The 19,994-nt window shown below is 40.9% G+C and overlaps 1 pseudogene; it reads right to left on the bottom strand.

Annotated features, from left to right (window-relative positions):
- Window positions 1–377: 377 nt before the first annotated feature.
- On the bottom strand, window positions 378–19,793 carry LOC118385803 (histone acetyltransferase type B catalytic subunit-like; annotated as a pseudogene).
- Window positions 19,794–19,994: the final 201 nt, after the last annotated feature.

Here is a 19,994-nt window from a genome sequence, read left to right as displayed (position 1 = left end):
CAACTGAAGTGGAGGGGGGGGAATTAATCTGGAAACCTTGATTTGGCGACAATGTGCAAAAGTATCTAGAGATGGCTATTCATCAATGTGCAAAAGTATCTAGAGATGGCTATTCATCACAGCGCTCTGGACAAGTGGGCAGTGCAGAGGCAAAGAGGTTTTAAATTGAAAACCATAACGCTCATTAGCTCAACACTCAGCCTAAAGGGCAATCAGAAGTTGCATTAGCCACAAGAGGGTGCCTGAACAAAATGATATCTGTAAATTGATTAGACTAAATAGAGTAACTGATATTAGTAACTGCATATTCAGCCCAGTTGAACTCCACACTGTGCTTAAAAGTACAATTGATCTGGTAAATCAGGATGCAGTTAACATTAGGAATACATTAAGTTTAATACGGTAGTTTACCAAAACATTAAGAAAATAATAATTGTACATTGTACCAATAACAGTACAATAGTAGCTACCGGTACAATAATCATCACAGTGCAATAAGTATTACACATTGTCCCAATAACAGTAGAACACGTGAATCTGAAATGACACTTCAGAACAGCATCAATGAATAGATCAACCCAATTGATCAATGTACAACAAAAAAACATGTCATTTATTTCAGTACGAAGTGCTTAAAAACCTACACGTCTTCAGGAAAAACCAAGACAGATATTTGAGGGGGGAAAAAAGAACCACCATCTCTGTTATTCTCTATATCAAAAGGAGGCATGTTCTGCACAGCCAGACCGTACGGATGGTGTTCCTATCACCTGTGAATGATTATCAATCACTAAATCTCACACAGCGTGATTACACACACGGGACACAGTGGGCCTTCCCCAGGCAGCCAGCCAGCTGCACAGTGCTGCTCAACCTCTACTGTATATCTAGGACCATCAGTGGGAATAGGAGAAGGAGATGGGGCCAGGGTGGTGGTGGTGGTGGGGGGGGATCAGGCCGGTGCTAGCCTCTCAATGACTCTCCGGTACTCGGCTAGCACCTCCTGGTAGCTTTTCTCCAGCACCTCCTGCTGCAGCGCCGTGTCCATCTGACTGATGTGGGATGCCAGCTCCTCTGGCCGCAGACACCTCATCATCTTGGTCAGCTCCCGCTGGTTCTTCTAAGCACGCAATAAACACATTAACACTGGTTAATGCACTGCGTTTGTGTAAAATCCCTTGGCGTGTTTCCCCCCCCAAAATGTTGCATTAGTAGCTTGTGTTAAACATGTTTTTTTTTTATTGAAGCAAAACAAAAAAATGCTGTATGGTATTTTGCAAATGCGACTGTTTTGATTGCAATTAGCAGCATCTTACATAATGCACGTTCAACTGGCAAGAGAAAGTTAATATTGTTCCTCATATTGTAGGCCTGACTACATCTCATTCGTGTCTTAAATCCAAATAGTCAGAGGGGAAGCAAAGGATTCTGTAATTGAGTCTGCAGGAGTGCTGACAGCTTCTGGACATGAACCAAGAGCCCTCACTCATGTATTTTGGGGCCAGTGGAAAAGAAATTCCCACTCTCTTGGGAATCGGGGGAAGAGAAGTTGAGCAGAGACGTGAAATTCTCCACACATTCACAGAGAGGACTCCGCTGAGCTAACTACAAACTACAAACCTCCCCGAAAACAAAAAAGGCCTGCTGCATCTGGCTGCCAGATCTCTCCTCCACTCAACTGCCAGTCTCCCAAGGAATTCCTACTTCCTTTTCCACCACACACTTTTTCCCTCTGCAGATATTGGCCTTTTTCAAGACATGTGGTTATACTGCTGACAGCAATCCTCTAATGCAGGGATCAAGAACGAGTATACTCCCCCCCCCCCTTTATGAAAATGTATGCACTCACTACTGTGAGTCGCTCTGGATAAGAGTGTCTGCTAAATGACTAAAATGTAAGCACTCACTACTGTGAGTCGCTCTGGATAAGAGTGTCTGCTAAATGACTAAAATGTAAGCACTCACTACTGTGAGTCGCTCTGGATAAGAGTGTCTGCTAAATGACTAAAATGTATGCAGTCGCTCTGGGTGAGAGTGTCTGCTAAATGACTCAGTTGTCAAATCATCAACTAGACTCAGCAGCGGGCAGTCTTTCTTGAGCGGATGGTTGGGGAGCCTGAACATAATTACAACTCATTTGTAGACTGCAAATTGACCTCAAGAAGCCCAAAAAGTCACTTTACCCCTACCTACATGTACATATTACCTAACTTACCTCTACGGCTTACATTTGTACATGATCACGCGTCTCTCTATTAGGCGTGGTAATAGTTGGAAACAGATTTCCAAAATCAAAAACACTTGGAGCTGATATCCAGGTTTTTACATTTTTTATTATAATATTTTACTTAAAAAACATTTTTTATTTTTTTTATTTTTTACAGTATATTATGTCCAACGCTGATTTCAAAATAAATAAATAAAAAGACCCGCGGGGAGGGGGACAAATTCGGCACGCGGGCCACCAGATGAAGAACCCTGCTGTAACGGCTGATTTGCTGGGTTTCAACGAGACACTCAAATTACATGTCATGGAACATACATATGTAAATCAATGTTATCCTGTAAATACATTTACATTACATTTACATTTAAGTCATTTAGCAGACGCTCTTATCCAGAGCGACTTACAAATTGGTGCTTACACCTTATGACATCCAGTGGAACAGCCACTTACAATAGTGCATCTAAATCTTTTTAGGGGGGGGGTGAGAAATACAAAATTAGTAACAGTTTGTCTAATCAAATTTCAAAAAGCACAGTAAGAGCGCTAATATGAAATGTGTACTATTTGGCAAGCAGATTCTTTAACTGCTTGAATGTGTGCTGTTAGCAACCTACTTCCACCTAAGTTACTCCTCCCTCCTAATGACATGCAAATCCTGCATAATGACACTGCTCTGAATAGAACTGAATCCTGGGGTAACACTACTGTGGAGGCCTGCAGTGCTCCATTGTATCTCCAATAATAAGCCTTTGGTACTCCAGACATTTTTCCTGCAAATGGGGAATAATCGTTCTCCTGATTCTAGAAAAGTATTGCAACATAAGTTACAAGACGCAACAAGAAGTAGCTCTATAAGCAGATAAAGTGTGTGTCACATTCTTGGCCTCATCCTTGGCCATTTCTGAAACCATGCATTGTGGGTAGTCATAAGTCATCAAACACTAAATATTTTGCAAACGCGTGGTATAATCAGTTAATGGGTGGGTTAGGGTTAGGGTTCTACACCAGAGGAAAATAGTTTTGGTATCTCAGATTGTTCTGGCAATTCTCACATAGAAACTTCATTGGGAGGAAGGATGTTTGAAATGCCTCGTACATTTGTATCAAACCATTTCTTTGATAACCATGATGAAAGTGGCAATTTTAGGCCCTTTTTAGACCTATACATGCCTCCTGTAAGACCCTATGAACCATACATGATACATACACCATCTTGGTTTCATTATAGTCCTTATAGTGTGTTCTAACTTACGGAGTATGTCTAGATTCTGAAAGACAAATGTTCACATTCATTTATTCAACATTAAAAATATTAATATCGCATAACGACCCTTTTAGATTTTGTTCATTTTTAAGACATTGTTTGGAACAATATACAAGTACATCAAATTTCCACAGTGGGCGTTGCTAATTATGAAGATACATTTTATGAGCACCACCAACACAGTGAATGGGAAAATGGATTCAAAAGGGAACTCCCTGTGCTGATGATTTGCAATCCTAAAGGAGGGCTGTGATTGGTTAATGACCTACAACAGGGGTATTCAACTCTTACCGTATGACGTCCAGAGCCTGCTGGTTTTCTGTTCTTCCTGATAATTAAAATTGCACACACCTGGTTCAGCCGGGTTTAAAGCAGTCCCTGATTAGAGGGGAATAATGAAAACAAATGCAGAACTGGCTTCGAGCTCCAGAGTTGAGTTTGAACGACCTATGTCATTTTCTATGTATAAATGGGTTATATCATTAAAAATAACAGAGAGCCACTCTGGACATGTGATGCATTTGAAGAGTATATTGTTACAAACAATGTCTAAAAACAAGACAAATAAAAAAAGGATAGTTTTGAGATATTCATATTTATGTTGGACAAATATGTCTTTCAGAATCTAGACATACTCCCTATGTTAGAGCACACTATAACTATAAGGACTATAATGAAACCAAGATGGTGTCTGTATCATGTACATATCATAGGGTCTTACAGGAGGCATGTGTGGGTCTAAAAAGGGCCTAAAATGGCCACTTTTATTATGATTTGTGATACAAACGTAAAAAGCATTTCAAACATCTCCCAATGAAGTTCTTATGTGAGAATTGACAAAACAATCTGAGATACCAAAAATATTGGACTCACCCTATTATCAAATTAAATCAACTCTGAATTGATCCCAGGTTATATAGTGCAACTAACAGCCATTCACCACTAATGAAGTCCATTGGGAAACACATAGCCATTACACAGTAGACACAATCTGCTCATTCCATTTGATTAGAAACTAGAGCGCAAGGCGGACACTGCAAAAAGGACGGAGGAATGCATTTCACTGGAGAAGCTACGGTCCTTTCTTTTAAACATACCATGGTCGGGGCAAATCGCCTCTTTTTGACTTCCAGACGGTAATCTCTTGCTTTCGTCTCAACGCTCATGTCCGTCACCCTCAGTCGGAGGATTTCATACACTCGTCTTGCGTGTTTCTGTAGGGGGAAAAAAACAGGACAGGGCCATTAGTGCCTTTAAGAACCCGTACAGTCTGTCTCCACAATCATCTAGAAAAGACAGACGATTTCTTAGCTTGGTCGAGCTATTCAGAACCTTCTTGAACAAATCTGTGGTGCCTGAAGCTTCATGAAAGTGCCATGGCGGAGTGAGAAACAACCATTTGGCAAAAATGAAAACATGACGCAGAATAAGTGCAGTAAGATAAGTCAGTGCCTACCCTTTTAAATAAAATGGTACATGTTTCCTCTAGGACTGGAGAGCCTTGGGTTAATGAGTGGGAGAAGTACAGTAATCAAATGTATCCTCCTCTGGGCTCTAGGGTTGAAGCTGAGGTTGACCTTGTTAATCTTTAACTTCTCCCTGGCCTCTGTGGCCATGTCGTCACTGAAGCTCAGAGGAATCTTGTCTGTGGCGAATGATCGGCAGCGTTTGGCAGAGCTTGACCAGAACATAGTCTCTCAGCTTCACGTAGTTCTCTGAGGGTTCTTCAGCTGCAAATAACAGAAAACAATAAATTAGACACAAGCTTAAAATTCAATTTAAAAATAAAAACATTACATGAAATGTTAGGTATAGTCAATTTATGTTTTATCAAACTGTTCAGATCAACCACCCCAAGACATCCAAGGCCACAGTTTTCAATACAGGCTTATATTCAAATCCCACTGATTCCTGAAACAGTCCAATAATTACACCATTGTCAGAGTATGATTGTGGCTGCATGTGTCAAGCGCAGTTCTGCGAAAGCGGCTTTCATTGACATTTTACCCAGCTCCCACTGAGGTTTTGAAAAAGATTCACTACAGCGCAACATGGAGAGGATTTAAAGCCACATGGAATTTTAATAAAAAAGAGACCAAAATCCAGCAGTAGCTGGCCTAGCTGGTTAAATAAAGGTGAAATAAATCCAAAAAATTTCAAAATTCAAAGACCAGATTCAAAATAGAGAAAAATAAGACAAGAAAATAGGGGTGCCCCTCTGCTGGACAGGAGAGCGGATGCTTCTTTGTTATTTTCAAAATGAGCTGTTAGCTGAATCTGGTGCACCGCATCATTTCTCATCTCTGAGACTTATGTTTTGTTGTACATCGTCCCTGGCAAATAAAGTAAAATACGAAATAAATTCATTTCAATTGTCCTACGCAAATCAATTATTCGGGTGTAACGGCTTTGCATTTAACCATGTAAATACATGTAATCGTATGTGAAACTCTAGCACAGTTATAGCCTCCTCCCCAAAATGAAACATGATAAGACATCAACTAATTTTGTGTTACTTACATTAACACACACAGTCTTGTACAGCTTAACCTTGTGGGGACACAATTCAGTCCCATTCAAAATCCTATTTTCCCTAACCCTAAAATCTAACCTTAACCCTAGCTCCTAACCCTAACCCTAATTCTAACCTTAACCCCCAAGAAATAGCATTTGACCTTGTAGGGACTAACAGTTAGTCAAATTTCTGTTCGTTTACTATTCTTGTGGAGACTTCTGGTCCCCACAAGTATAGTTAAACACGCCCACAAACACACACCTGTAATGTCCTGTACTTTAGGCAGATTGCAGTAGAACCTGTGCATGGCCTCCAGCAGCTGGGCACCATGACCCTCTCCTTGGAACGGCGGCAGGATCAGCATTTGGCTGTTCAGAAGGACACCAGGCCAACATACACAAAGACATGAAAGAACAGCCTTGCTGACCTCTCAGCCAGACCTATCAAACCCCTCGTCATTCACAGAAAAAAAGGCAACCTTGTATATGACTGATCAGATCTTGATGTTAAGATAATTATCTGAGAGAGAAAGAAAAAGCTCACTTTTGTAATTTATGTTAGCATGGAGTAATGTACATGGCCTTCGGACTTTTTCCACATTTTGTTGTGTTATAGCCGGAATTTAAAATGGATTAAATTGTTGTTTTTTTTGTCACTGGCCTACACACAATACCCCATAATGTCAAAGTGGAATAGTTTCCCCCCCCAAAATTTATTAAAAATGAAAAACTGAAATTATTCAATTATTCAACCCAATTTGTTGGGTTGAAGTTGCAGTTGTGGCTGCTTTGCGTAATGTATTGTCTCTACCTTCCTGCCCTTAGTGCTGTTGTCTGTGGCCCAATAATGTTTGTACCCTGTTTTGTGTTGCTACCATGTTGTGCTGCTCCCATGTTGTGTTGCCATCATGCAGTGTTGTCATGTGTTGCTGCCATGCTATGTTGTTGACTTAGTTCTCTCTTTATGTAGTGTTGTCTCGCTTGTCGTGATGTGTGTTTTGTCCTATATTTTTATGTAATTTATTTTGAATCCCAGCCACCGTCCCTGCAGGAGGCCTTTGGCCTTTTGGTAGGCCATCATTGTAAATAAGAATTTGTTCTTAACTGACTTGCCTAAGTTAAATAAAAGGTTAAATAAAAATAAATACAATTGTTATGGCAAGCCTAAATAAGTTCTGGAGTAAAAATGTGCTTAAGAAATCGCATAGTAAGTTGCATGGACCTACTCTGTGTGCAATAGTGTTTAACATGATTTTTGAATGACTACTTCATCTCTGTACCCTACACATACAATTATCTGTAAGGTCGAGCAGTGAATTTCAAACAGATTCAACCACAAAGACCAGGGAGGTTTTCCAACGCCTTGCAAAGAAAGGCTCTTATTTGTAGATGGGTAAAAATAAAATAAAGTAGACATTGAACATCCCTTTTAGCATGGTGAAGTTATTAACCTTTGGACGGTGCATCGATAGTCCCAGTCACTACAAAGATACAGGCGACCTTCCTAACTCAGTTGCCGGAGAGGAAGGAAACAGCTCAGGGATTTCACCATGAGGCCAATGGTGACTTTAAAACATTTACAGAGTTTAATTGCGGTGATAGGAGACAACTGAGGATGGATCAACAACATTGTAGTTACTCCACAATACTAACCTAAATGACAGATTGAAAAGAAGGAAGCCTGTACAGAATAAAACATATTCCAAAACATACATCCTGTTTGCAATAAGGCAATAAAGTCATACTGCAAAGAATGTGGCAAAGCAATTCACTTTTTGTCTTGGATACAAAGTGTTATGTTCAGGGAAAATCCAATACAACACATTATTGAGTACAACACTCCATATTTTCAAGCATAGTGGTGGCTGCATCATGTTATGGGTATGCTTGTAATCGTTAATGACTGGACAGTTTTTCAGGATCAAAAAGGAACAGAATGCAGCTAAGCACAGGCAAAATCCTAAAGGAAATCCTGCTTCAGTCTGTTTTCTACCAGACACTGGGAAATGAATGCACCTTTCAGCAGAACAATAACTTAAAACACAAGGCCAAATCTACACTGGAGTTGCTTATCAAGAAGACAGTGAATGTTCTGGAGTGGCCGAGTCACAGTTTTGACTTAAATCTAATTGAAAATCTATGGCGAGACCTGTAAATGGTTGTCTAGCAATGATCAACAAGCAATTTGACAGAGCTTGAGGAATTGTGCAAAGAATAAATGGGCAAATGTTGCACAATCCAGGTGTGGAAAGCTCTTAGAGACTTACCCAGAAAGACTCAAAGCTGTAATCGCTGCCAAAGGTGCTACAAAGTATGACTCAGGGGTGTGAATAATTATGTAAATGAGATATTTCTGTATTTCATTTTCAATAAATTTGCTACAATTTCTAAAAACATGCTTTCATTGTCATTATGGGGTATTGTGTGTACATGGGTGAGAAAATAAATCCATTGAATCCATTCTGAATTCAGGCTGTAATGCAAAATGTGGAACAAGTCAAGGGGTATGAATACTTTCTAAGGCACTGTACTAATGAATTGAAATTGAGGGAGCCCTTTTCACTTGATTATAAGAAACGTAACAAATTGTTATGTCATGTCCATCAATACATCAAACAAAATGCTTATTTACAGGCAAAGCTTTTTTTTGTTGTTGAAGATACTCATCATTTTGGCTCCCATATGAGTCAGAGCGGGGTTGGATGGTTGGATACATAAGCCAGTAATTTGAGATTTTTGTAAGACTAGGGAGAGAGAAATATATAATTTTCCTCTCCTTTTTTTGTACAAAAGAAAAGGAAGGCACGTGCTCCCCTAGTAATTACCTTACATGTGGTCGGGTTTTGTCTGGATACACATGGTAATTATAAACTGTCATGTAGCCAACAGTTGCGAAAGAGAGTCTCCCCATCGTTATTGTACTTCTCAAATCTGCAGATAAAACACAAAAGGCAAGCAGGACAATTACAGGCACACTCCAGTGCCGCGTCCATTTTCCCCTCTCCATTCTCTGGGATGCTTTTTCCAGTGTCAGCATGCTGGAGCAGCCAGGCCCGTCCCGATCCGTACACCTGCTACAACCTGAATACATTAAGCACTTAATTGGAGGACTGCAACTTAGAAGAGGAGAAGAGGGGTAGGGGGGAATCGGGGTCCTCCACATCACTTCAGTCCATTTACCCATTGTCACTATAAATAGGTGCCAGGATAAAGAAAACACTGGCAGAGGCTCTTTTTACTGTTTGAGATGTCATTCAGTGTTTCAAAAGACAACCGTGTTCAATTCAGCTCTTGCCCTGAAAAAAATGAATGAAAAGGGTTTTCAACACAAAAGGTGCCTCTTGCCAGATCAACAATTCTCCAATAACCAGGGAAAATATAATCAAACTGGCCTGGTAATTGGTAGCGAGCGCCTCAAAGGAGCCTGTTGTTTCTGAATGAGTCAACGAACGGGTTCGGGGAGAGTAACGTTGGTTAAGGAGGGCACCACTCACACGAGAAAGAAGTCCCAACGATCGTCGTCCACATCGATAAAGCTGGCCCGTCTCTATGAACCACATGAGGAAGGTCTGCAGGCGCTCATGGTAGTCTCGGAATCCAGGGCACGACACGTCCACCTAGAGAACACAGCACATAGCAGGTCTGAGGACAGTCTAAGTCATGATAAATAAGCAGAGCACCCTCCCTTACACTGAAATAACCTGCAAGTCATATGGGCGAAATGGAAAGCACTGTTATCTGTATATAACTACATAAAGTACTCTATATTGTAGGACCAAGGACTAGAATGTGAACCTTGTGAATCTGGTAGTTAAAGTCTTCTCCCTCCTCCACATTGTGGACGTGGTATGTGTGAAGCAGGGCACCGAAGGGTTTGAAGTTGGCCTCTTTCTCCAACAATGAGGTGAAGTCGTCCGTGTTGCAGCTGAACCCAGCGGGAATGATCTCCCGGATCTTCCCTTCGACATCATCATGCTGTAGGGAGGAAACAACAGGGTTTACTAGAACATGACACAAAGCGACAGCATCTTGTATAAGGGAAAGTAGCCTGGTGTCTATATTCCATTTCTGTTAAAAAATAATAATAAAGTATCCCGATAAGCCAGATAAGTATTTGCTAGGACGAAAACTGCAATCGTATAACTTTTAAAGTCAATAATGCATTTGAAATAAACAGATTTCTTCAAAATGTTGTACGCGTTTGTTCATTGATATAGTTGGATCATATAGATTAAACACGTCCACGGTCTTTATTACAAAAATACCTTACAGAGCCCATCTAGTTTTATGGACTAACTGCTTCAATTGAATAAATCAGGAAATCTGTGGACATTATTTATTTATTTTTCCGCTGCCATGTCTAATCACAGTTCCTACTGTTCGGTCATTAGGCTATGCTTCAGCCCTGATTGACAGAGAACACGAGGAATTAAAGTGGAAGAATACATATTTTTGTGCCACAAAAAGGAGAACCATTAGGCAATTAAGACAGTCAGCAGAGCAGAGACGCCCGCCCCCCTTCCCAACCCCTTGGTGAAAGAGCACTTAATTGAATACATTTACTACTTACGTTAAACCATGAATATTTGATGAAGCCCCCACAATAACGTATTTCTGCATTTCACTGGGCAATAAAATGTAATGAATTGATCTCAACTTAACAAACCTCGGGCATCCATAATAGAGGCCTCTCGTCTAATCCTGGCGAGCGCAACTCAATCAAATGAAAGAGCCTGGCAGACAAAGGGCCCCCCCACCCGACCCTCCCCTCCCCCCTGGACTTTTTACTCACTAGAATGTGTGGTTGGTTCAGCTGTGATGTTTGCATTGTATCCATTTCCACAAGGATTGACATGAGAACACTTTGTATTAACTTGCTAAGCAGCCCTTTCACACCATTTACATGCACGATGAGCATTAGTTCTATACCGAGGCCCTTTCTGCTCGCCATAGAAAAACGGGGAAATGAAGAAGGCCCGAACAAAATGCACTACAAAAGGCTAATACAACACACTGCTAATTCCTCTCCTTTCAGACATCAGCTAATATCCAACTGGAAGTAATGCACCTGCAGCCGAATGCCACTTCACCATTGCAATTGTTGGGACTGCATTTCTGAGGAATAAGGATCAGAAGTAAAAGGCCATGGACAAACAAGACATATTGTCCGAGGCACTCTCCGATATACTAGACACTAAATTGCACAATCCCGAATAAAAGAAGCCATAGTTCGGTATAAATGACGTAACAATGCATCTTTAGAAACGCTTTGTTCCATCCGAATGCCTTTTATCTTCGGGATATAATTGATCATGTGTACACATCTTATTTAGGAGTAGTGAAAACGTTTTGAAGGTTAAAAAAAAGAAGAAAAAAAGAACACTGAATCAGATCACGTTGTCCTTCACAATGCACGGATTCTGCGGCTTTGCATGTACCTATAGAGCAAATAAATTCAATTAGATCTCTCTCAGGACCCAGAGAGGCACTAACCAGGCCTATTTGGGCCGGGGCGACAACAGGATCGCAAATATTTGTTCCATGGCAAAAATGAAAACGCAAAGCAGACTACTCTTTGGTCCTTTAAAAACCTTGTGTATGTAACATATTGTGTGCTATAGCTTGGAAAATACATACACGTGACTGGATGACAACATATTACCGGGTTATTGCCAACATGTTCCTAAAGAAGTTAAATCTACTTTGCGTTTCTTTTTGCGTTTTGTTTCCTTGACGTGATACTAAGGAGTACCACGATACGGTTATCGTCCCGGCCCTACCCTTTAACTCAACTGTGCCATTTTGCTAAACGTCCAAATTCAATTGAACTTTTAATTGCATCACTATCTGCTTAAAATCTCTTATTGGTTTTCTTTGTCATACAAAAAATATCTCCATTGACAATGATTTTGGCGGACATAAAACGCAAGCTACATATTGCAATGACAATCCAAACATTTGTATATTAACAGCTTTGCATTTTAGATCGAGGCTCATATTTGATTTATACATAACTGATGTACGTTTCAGATTTCCACTAGTGGATACCCAGTATAAAACAACGACTGGAACAAAAAACGATGTCCGACTGTGTGGAGTCCATCATTATAGAGTTTGGCTGGTTTAGGGTAAAGGTGATCTCTGACAAGTCTTCCATTAGACTAGTAGCAGCTGCATGCTGAACTCTGTCCCACAGCTCCCCTCCTCTCCCTCACCAGCTGCACTATAACCAGCCACAGTGAGCACGCACTCACAGACAAACACTCTTCAGATGGAGCCTGAACTCTGCTGCTGCTCCCTAACTCTCTACCCTCGCACCAGCTGCACTAAACCCTTAACGAGGTGGACACTCGTGGGTCAACGTTGGCCTGGCCGTCATCCTCGCTGGAAATTCTCCAGCTTTACATCCGAGTACTGTTTAGTATTGGGAACAGAATAGACAGTTTGGGAAATGTTTAACAAAGAAAACTACAGAAAAATGAATCCAAAACAATTATTTCACTGATGACTGCTCTGTGTCTAATAAAAACAATTGGATTTCCCTGCCGCTATTTGTTCATGTATAATGTTACTACGGTCTATGCACTCAATTAGACAATTGCTTCTCATTGTGACATACTTTTAATGAGTATACAAGAAAACGTTCAGGTAACACTTGACATTCAGTCTATCCTACCACACCTAGAGATGTAGAAATGCTGTAACTATATTCGGGTAATAAGTTAACATTTTCTTCTTGATATTCTGTAATAATAAAAAAAACATTCAACTCCATAAATTACAATGTAACAAAGTGTCAATGCAATGGAGCAATTTCAGCTATACTATGTGTAAAGCAAGTGAAGTGTTACTGACCATTACTTTACTAGGATTTCTTTCAATTGAAAGCACTATACAGATTAGCTACTGCCCAGGAAAACTTGGTCAGAGGTTCAGAACTGTAATTTGGGTTCGTTCTGGGGACCGAGTCCTTCGGTGATACATCTCCCTCCTGACAAAACACTTATGGGAAACATGCCCCAGCAGGACATATTCCACTTCCTGCAGACTATCACAGAGCCACTCAAATCAATGGATGAGCCAAGACCACCCGATCCAACTCTGATCCTTCCCTTTAGAGAGGGAGGGATAGGATTAGTGCACCAATGGCCCATGGGGCCTATGATAGACTGGGATTAGTCTGACAAAATATGAGATCTCTTACATATCTGCTGCATAATACCACCACTCAGAGGGAGGTGCTGGCTCACTCCAGAAGGCCCACAGAAACATGCACAAAGCAGCCCACAGAAAAGGCTCCCAAAACAGCTCACCTCGAGCTAAAGAAGGCTGGGAAACTGGACAAGTTCCAGAAGAGGAGCGATAAGAGTACCAAGGGTGTTTTTTTTCACTTGACCGGGAAAAACTAAGCTTTCGCGAAGATCCAGAGTTTTCCCTGGGCAGGTCACGTGGTTGAGAAACCCTCACGACATAAGAGTTGGGGCCTATCTCTAAATGGAATATAGTTTGACAGAACATCACTCTTTTTTTAACGTAACGCCCATGTTACTGTGCTCGGGCTAAAGTGATAAAAAAAAGTCATTTCAAATCAACTTATTTACCTCCACGCAGTCAAAGTTTTCTGTGACTCTGGCTGAATATTTCACTTTGAAGAGGGTGATCAGGTTCCCAGCACTGTAATACAGTTGAATCTGAAGGCCTTTGTATCCAAAAGCCACCTCACTGAGGAAATAAATCAATTAAAACAAAGTGGATAACTAGCTAGTGAGCTCCAAAAGTATTGGGACAGTGGCATTTTTTCGCTCCATACTCCAGCACTTTTGATTTGAAATGACAGAATGACGGTGAGGTTAAAGTGCAGACTATCAGTTTTAATTTGAGGGTAATTTTCATCCATATCGAGTGAACCATATCATACCCCCCCCCAAGACATGCTAACCTCTCACCCGTTACAATGATATTTATGCGCCCTAACTTTCTCACTCATCATGATTCATTGAGGATTATCCATAAACATGGTAGCATCCAAATTGTTTAGAAACATATTCTATTCTTATTTACAAAAGAAAAGTGATTCCATTTTGGGCATATAACACATCTGAAACCAGCAAAACAAACAGAAAATGCATCTGACAAATATGTAGAGTCACAAGCTTGATGTAGTCATTGCGTGCTATGAATATGGGACCAAATACTTCACTTTTAACTACTTTAAGTGAATTTGTCCCAATAGTTTTGGTCCACTAAAATGGGGGGGGACTATGTACAAAAAGTGCTGTAATTTCTAAGCGGTTCACTCGATATGGATGAAAATGCCCTGAAATTAAAGCTGACAGTCTGCACTTTAACCTCATAGTCATTGTATCATTTCCAAAAATGTGTCACTGCCCCAATAGTTTTGGAGCTCACTGCAGGTGAGTTAGCGTTCACATAATTCAGTTCTCAACAGTTCACCGTCGTGCAACCAGCACACAGATTTAGGCCGCTTTCCAGAGTTTTGATTAGAGGTCGACCGATTATGATTTTTCAAAGCCAATACCGATTATTGTAGGACCAAAAAAAGGCAGATACTGATTAATCGGCTGATTGTTTTATTTTGATTTGTAATAATGACAATTACAATAATACTGAATGAACACTTATTTTAACTTAATATAATACATCAATAAAAATCTCCTCTCCCCTACCTGGCCTCGAAGCAGCGTTACCCATGCAGAGCAAGGGGAATAACTCCTCCAAGTCTCAGAGCGAGTGACGCTTGAAACGCTATTAGCGCACACCCCACTAACTAGCTAGCCATTTCACATCGGTTACAACAACCTCATCTCGGGAGTTGATGGGCTTGAAGTCATAAACAGGCCTGTGCTTGAAGCACAGGGAAGAGCTCCTGGCTAAATGCACGAAAGTGCTGTTTGAATTAATGTTTACTGGTGTCTACCATCGCTCAGTCAGACTGCTCTATCAAATCATAGACTTAATTATAACATAATAACACACAGAAATACGAACCTTAGGTCATTAATATGGTTGAATCCTTAAACTATCATCTCGAAAACAGGACGTTTATTCTTTCAGTGAAATATGGAACTGTTCCATATTTTATCTAACGGGTGGCATCCGTAAGTCTAAATATTCCTGTTACATTGCACAACCTTCAATGTTATGTCATAATTACGTAAAATTCTGGCAAATTAGGCAGCCAAACTGTTGCATATACCCTGACTCTGCGTGCAATGAACGCAAGAGAAGTGACACAATTTCACCTGGTTAATATTGCCTGCTAACCTGGATTTCCTTTAGCTAAATATGCAGGTTTAAACATATATACGTCTGTGTATTGATTTTTAAGAAAGGCATTGATGTTTATGGTTAGGTACACATTGGAGCAAGGACAGTCCTTTTTCGTGAATATGCACCGCATAGATTATATGCAACGTGGGACACGCTAGATAAACTGATTATGATTGATTGTTTTTTTATAAGATAAGTTTAATGCTAGCTAGCAACTTACCTTGGTTTACTGCAGTCGAGTAACAGGCAGGCTCCTCGTGGAGTGCAATGAGAGGCAGGTGGTTAGAGCGTTGGACTAGTTAACTGTAAGGTTGCAAGATTGAATCCCCGAGCTGACAAGGTAAAAATCTGTTGTTCTGCCCCTGAACAAGGCAGTTAACCCACCGTTCCTTGGCCGTCATTGAAAATAAGAATGTGTTCTTAACTGACTTGCCTCGTTAATAAAGATTAAATAAAAGGTGTAAAAAAAAAAGTGTAAAAAAAAGTTGGTGTCCAAAAATACCGTTTTCCGATTGTTATGAAAACTTGAAATCGGTCCTAATTAACTTCTCTAGGGTAGGGGGCAGTATTCGGAATTTTGGATGAAAAGCATGCCCAAATTAAACGGCCTGCTACTCGGGCCCAGAAGATATGATATGGATATAACTGGTAGATTTGGATAGAAAACACTAAAGTTTCCAAAACTGTTAAAATAGTGTCTGTGAGTATAACAGAACGGATTTGGCAAGCGAAAACCTGAGAAAAACCCATTCAGGAAGTAGTTTTTTTGTTGGTTTTATAGTTTTCCATTCAATGCCATGACAGTATCCATTGACTTAGGACTCAAATTGCAGTTCCTATACCTTCCACTAGATATCAACAGTCTTTAGAAATTGTTTCAAGGCTTGTGTTCTGATAAATGAGGGAGTAAGACAAGTCTGAATGAGTGGACCCTACCGTGTCACAGAGCTTTTTCATGCGCAATCCCGAGAGAGTACCTTTCTTGTTTACCTTTTATATTGACAACGTTTTTGTCCGGTTGAAATATTATAGATAATTTAGGCTAAAAACAACCTGAGGATTGAATATCAACATCGTTTGACATGTTTCTATGAACTTTACGGATACAATTTGGATTTTTTTTGTCTGCCTGTTTTGACTGCGTTTGAGCCTGTGGATTACTGAAGAAAACAAACTAAATTAAAGTTTTTGGATATAAAGAGACTTTATCGAACAAAAGGAACATTTATTGAGTAAATGAATGTCTTCTGAGTGCCACCATATGAAGATCATCAAAGGTAAGGGATTAATTTTAGCTCTATTTCTGACATGTGTACCCCCTCTACTTGGCTGGTTACTGTTTGCAATGATTTGTCTGCTGGGCTACGTTCTCAAATAATCATAAGGTATGCTTTCGCCGTAAAGCATTTTTAAAAATCTGACACCGTGGTTGGTTTCACAAGAAGTTCATCTTTGAACCTATGTTAAAACATTTTTTTTTAAAGCTGAATTTTTATAATGAGTATTTGTGTATTTCAATTTGGCACTCTGCAATCTCACTGGATATTGGCCAGATGGGACGCTAGCGTCCCACATATCCTAGAGAGGTTTAATCGGCCATTCCGATTAATCGATCGACAGCTATTTTTGACGTTGCTGACGCCTGACAGATCTTACAATGCCTGGATAGGTATTTTAAGTATTAGCTAACCATATACTGTACGTTACAGCTATTTGTCAGTCAATGACGTGGCACACAACCATTGGTTGTTGCGTCGCCTCAGCTGTGGAACGCAGCCGTAGAGTTCACATGGAGTTACTGTAATGAGATGCACAGATCTTACCGGCTGAATTAGGTTTGATACTCACTCATCACCATAAAGCTGGTGGCTGTACTCTGGATGGAATGTCGTGCTTTCATTATCCACCTCCTCTGCGAAACGGACTGAGAGAAATAGTTGTATTTCATTATTTGAGTAAGAGGGTGTGGCAAATACTCAGTCAACATATCAAATATTGCACTATGTATATGAAACACTTAAAGCACCGTTTACCAAACAACAAAATGCATTGCAAGTAGCTACTATCTCCAAATCCTAAAACAAAAGAGTTTACACACAAAGCTAAATAAGGAGACGCATGAGACAAACCTAGTTTTCAACAGATTGCCTCGTTGGTGTCACACTTATACTCTGCCAACTTCTCCTCCATTTCGTTCATCCCTGTGGAGCAAAACAAACAGCATTTCCAGCTTAATTGTTTGTTTATTTATTTGGATCCCTGTTAGTTTTTGCAGAAGCAGCCTCTGCTCTTCCTGGGGTCCACAAAAAAAAACATGACAAGTAACAAAACACTGATACACTAGGAAAAAGTCACATTCAAAATACAACAATATAGAAACAATGCAACAAAAAACAATTGTACAAACCCCCCAAAAAAAAGTTAAAATGTGTCTGTGTGCCCCCCTCACAGTACACATAATTCCATGAGTTGTTTTAAAGGGAGTTCCATGCTATAAAACTAGAAGAGAAAGAAGCAGTTCAAATCTCTCGACAACCCTCAACTATGAAAGACTGGCAAGCATGTTGATGTTAGTTCTGTATGTGCAGTGAAGGGCAATGCATGCTGCTCTGTTTTGAGCCATTTGCAGCTTTTCTAGGTCTTTCTTTGCTGCACTTGACCATATTACCGGACAGTAATCAAGAAGGGACAAGACCAGAGCCTGACCATCTAGCAGTTGATTGTGTCAAAAAACACTGAACATGTTTTTATAACAGACATACCCCTCCCCATCTTACCAAAAACTCTGTCAAAATGACTTGACCATGATAATTGATCATCCAATGTTATACCTTAAGCTTCCTCAACTTGCCTAAACCTCCAGTTGAGGTTTTGGTCCTAGAGAAGGTTTTGAAAATGCTTTTAGTTTAAGATGTATTTAAGAGCAGTTTATTATTAAATCACCCATTGTGATACAGACTTACTCCTTATTTAGAATTTCAGTGAGCTCACTGTCTTTGGGTGATGACATGTAGAGTGTGGAATCAAAATAAAATAGTTACATGCGCCGATCACAACTGGTGCAGACTTTACAGTGAAATGCTGGCTTTACGACCCCTTCCCAATGATGCAAAATAAAACATTGACACAAGAGGAATAAAATACACAAGAATGGAGCTGTATACCAGTACCAGATCAATGTGCAGAGGTACCAGGACTTGAGGTACCAGTACATGAAGGCAGGGTAAAGTAAATAGGCATCCGGATAGGTAACAATACGAGTAAAATAAAGAACAGTAGCAGCAGCAGCAAATGTGTAAGTGTTTGTGTGTGTGAGTGCATATGTATGTGTGTTTGTGTTGTCGGTATGTGTGTGTGTATTGTATGTGAATATGTGTGGGTTTTGTGAGTGTCAATGTAGTGTGTGTGAGTGTATATATAGTCTAGTGAGTGTATATATGGTCTAGTGAGTGTGCGTAGGGTCAGTGCAACATAAGAGTCAGTGCAGATAGTTTGGGACAATAAATTGACAAGAAAAAGAAATAAACTATTTCTTTATGATATCCAATCGGTAGTCGGTCTTCTCCCATCGCTGCAACTCCCGTACGGACTCGGTTGACCCGGAAGCCAGCCGGACCAATGTGTCGGAGGAAACACCATACAGCTGGCGACCAAAGTCAACGTGCATGTACCCGGCTCGCCACAAGAAGTCGCAAGAGCGGCCAGCTGCGACACAGCCCAGGATCAAACCCGGGTCTATAGTGATGCCTCAAGCACTGCCTTAGACCGCTGCGCCACTCGGGAGGCCACTATCTGGCAGTCTTATGACTTGAGGGTAGAAACTGTCTCAGTGCCCGTTGGTCCAATAGCCGATGCTCTGGTACCGTTTGCCGGACGGTTGAAGAGTGAACAGTCTATGGCTTGCGTGGCTGGAGTTTGGCAATTTTTCAGGCCTTCCTCTGACTGCCTGATATAGAAGACCTGGATGGCAAGGAGTTTGGCCTCAGTGATGTACTGGGCTGTCCGCACCACCCTGTCTAGCGCTTTGCGGTCAAGGGCGGTGTATTTCCATACCAAGTGGTTATGCAGCCAGTCAAGATGCTCTCAATAGCACATGCCAAATCTTTTCAGCCTCCTGAGGGGGAAGAGTTGCTGCCGTGCCCTCTTCACGACTGAGGATGTGTGTGTGGACCATGTTAAGTACTTAGTGATGTGGTCCTTAGTGATGATGGAACTTGAAGCTCTCAACCTGCTCAACAACAGCCATGTTGTTCGCCTCTTTCACCTATAGTCCACGATATAAGCTCCTTGGTCTTACTGACGTCGAGATTTTTGTCCTGGCACCACACTGCAATCTCTGACCTCCCTGTAGACTGACTCATCACCGTTGGTGATCAGGCCTAGCACCGTCATGTCGTCAACAAACTTGATGATGGTCTTGGAGTCCTGCGTGGCCACGCAGTCGTGGGTGAACAGGAAGTAAAGGAGGGGATTAAGAACACACCACTGAGGGTCCATCGTATTGAGGGTCAGTGATAGCATTGGAGGTGATGTTGCCTACCCTCACTACCCTGGGGGAAGCCTGTCAGGAAGGCTAGGATCCAGTTGCAGAGGGAGGGGTTCAGTCCCAGGGTCCCTATCTTGGAAGGGACTATGGTGTTGAATGCTGAGCTGTAATCTATGAACAGCATTCTGAAATTATTATTTTCCCTCTTGTCC

This window comes from Oncorhynchus keta, chromosome 7 (genome assembly GCF_023373465.1).
Source record: "Oncorhynchus keta strain PuntledgeMale-10-30-2019 chromosome 7, Oket_V2, whole genome shotgun sequence".
NCBI classification, from domain to species: Eukaryota; Metazoa; Chordata; class Actinopteri; order Salmoniformes; family Salmonidae; genus Oncorhynchus; species Oncorhynchus keta.
This window is presented reverse-complemented; position numbering and strand designations above follow the sequence as displayed.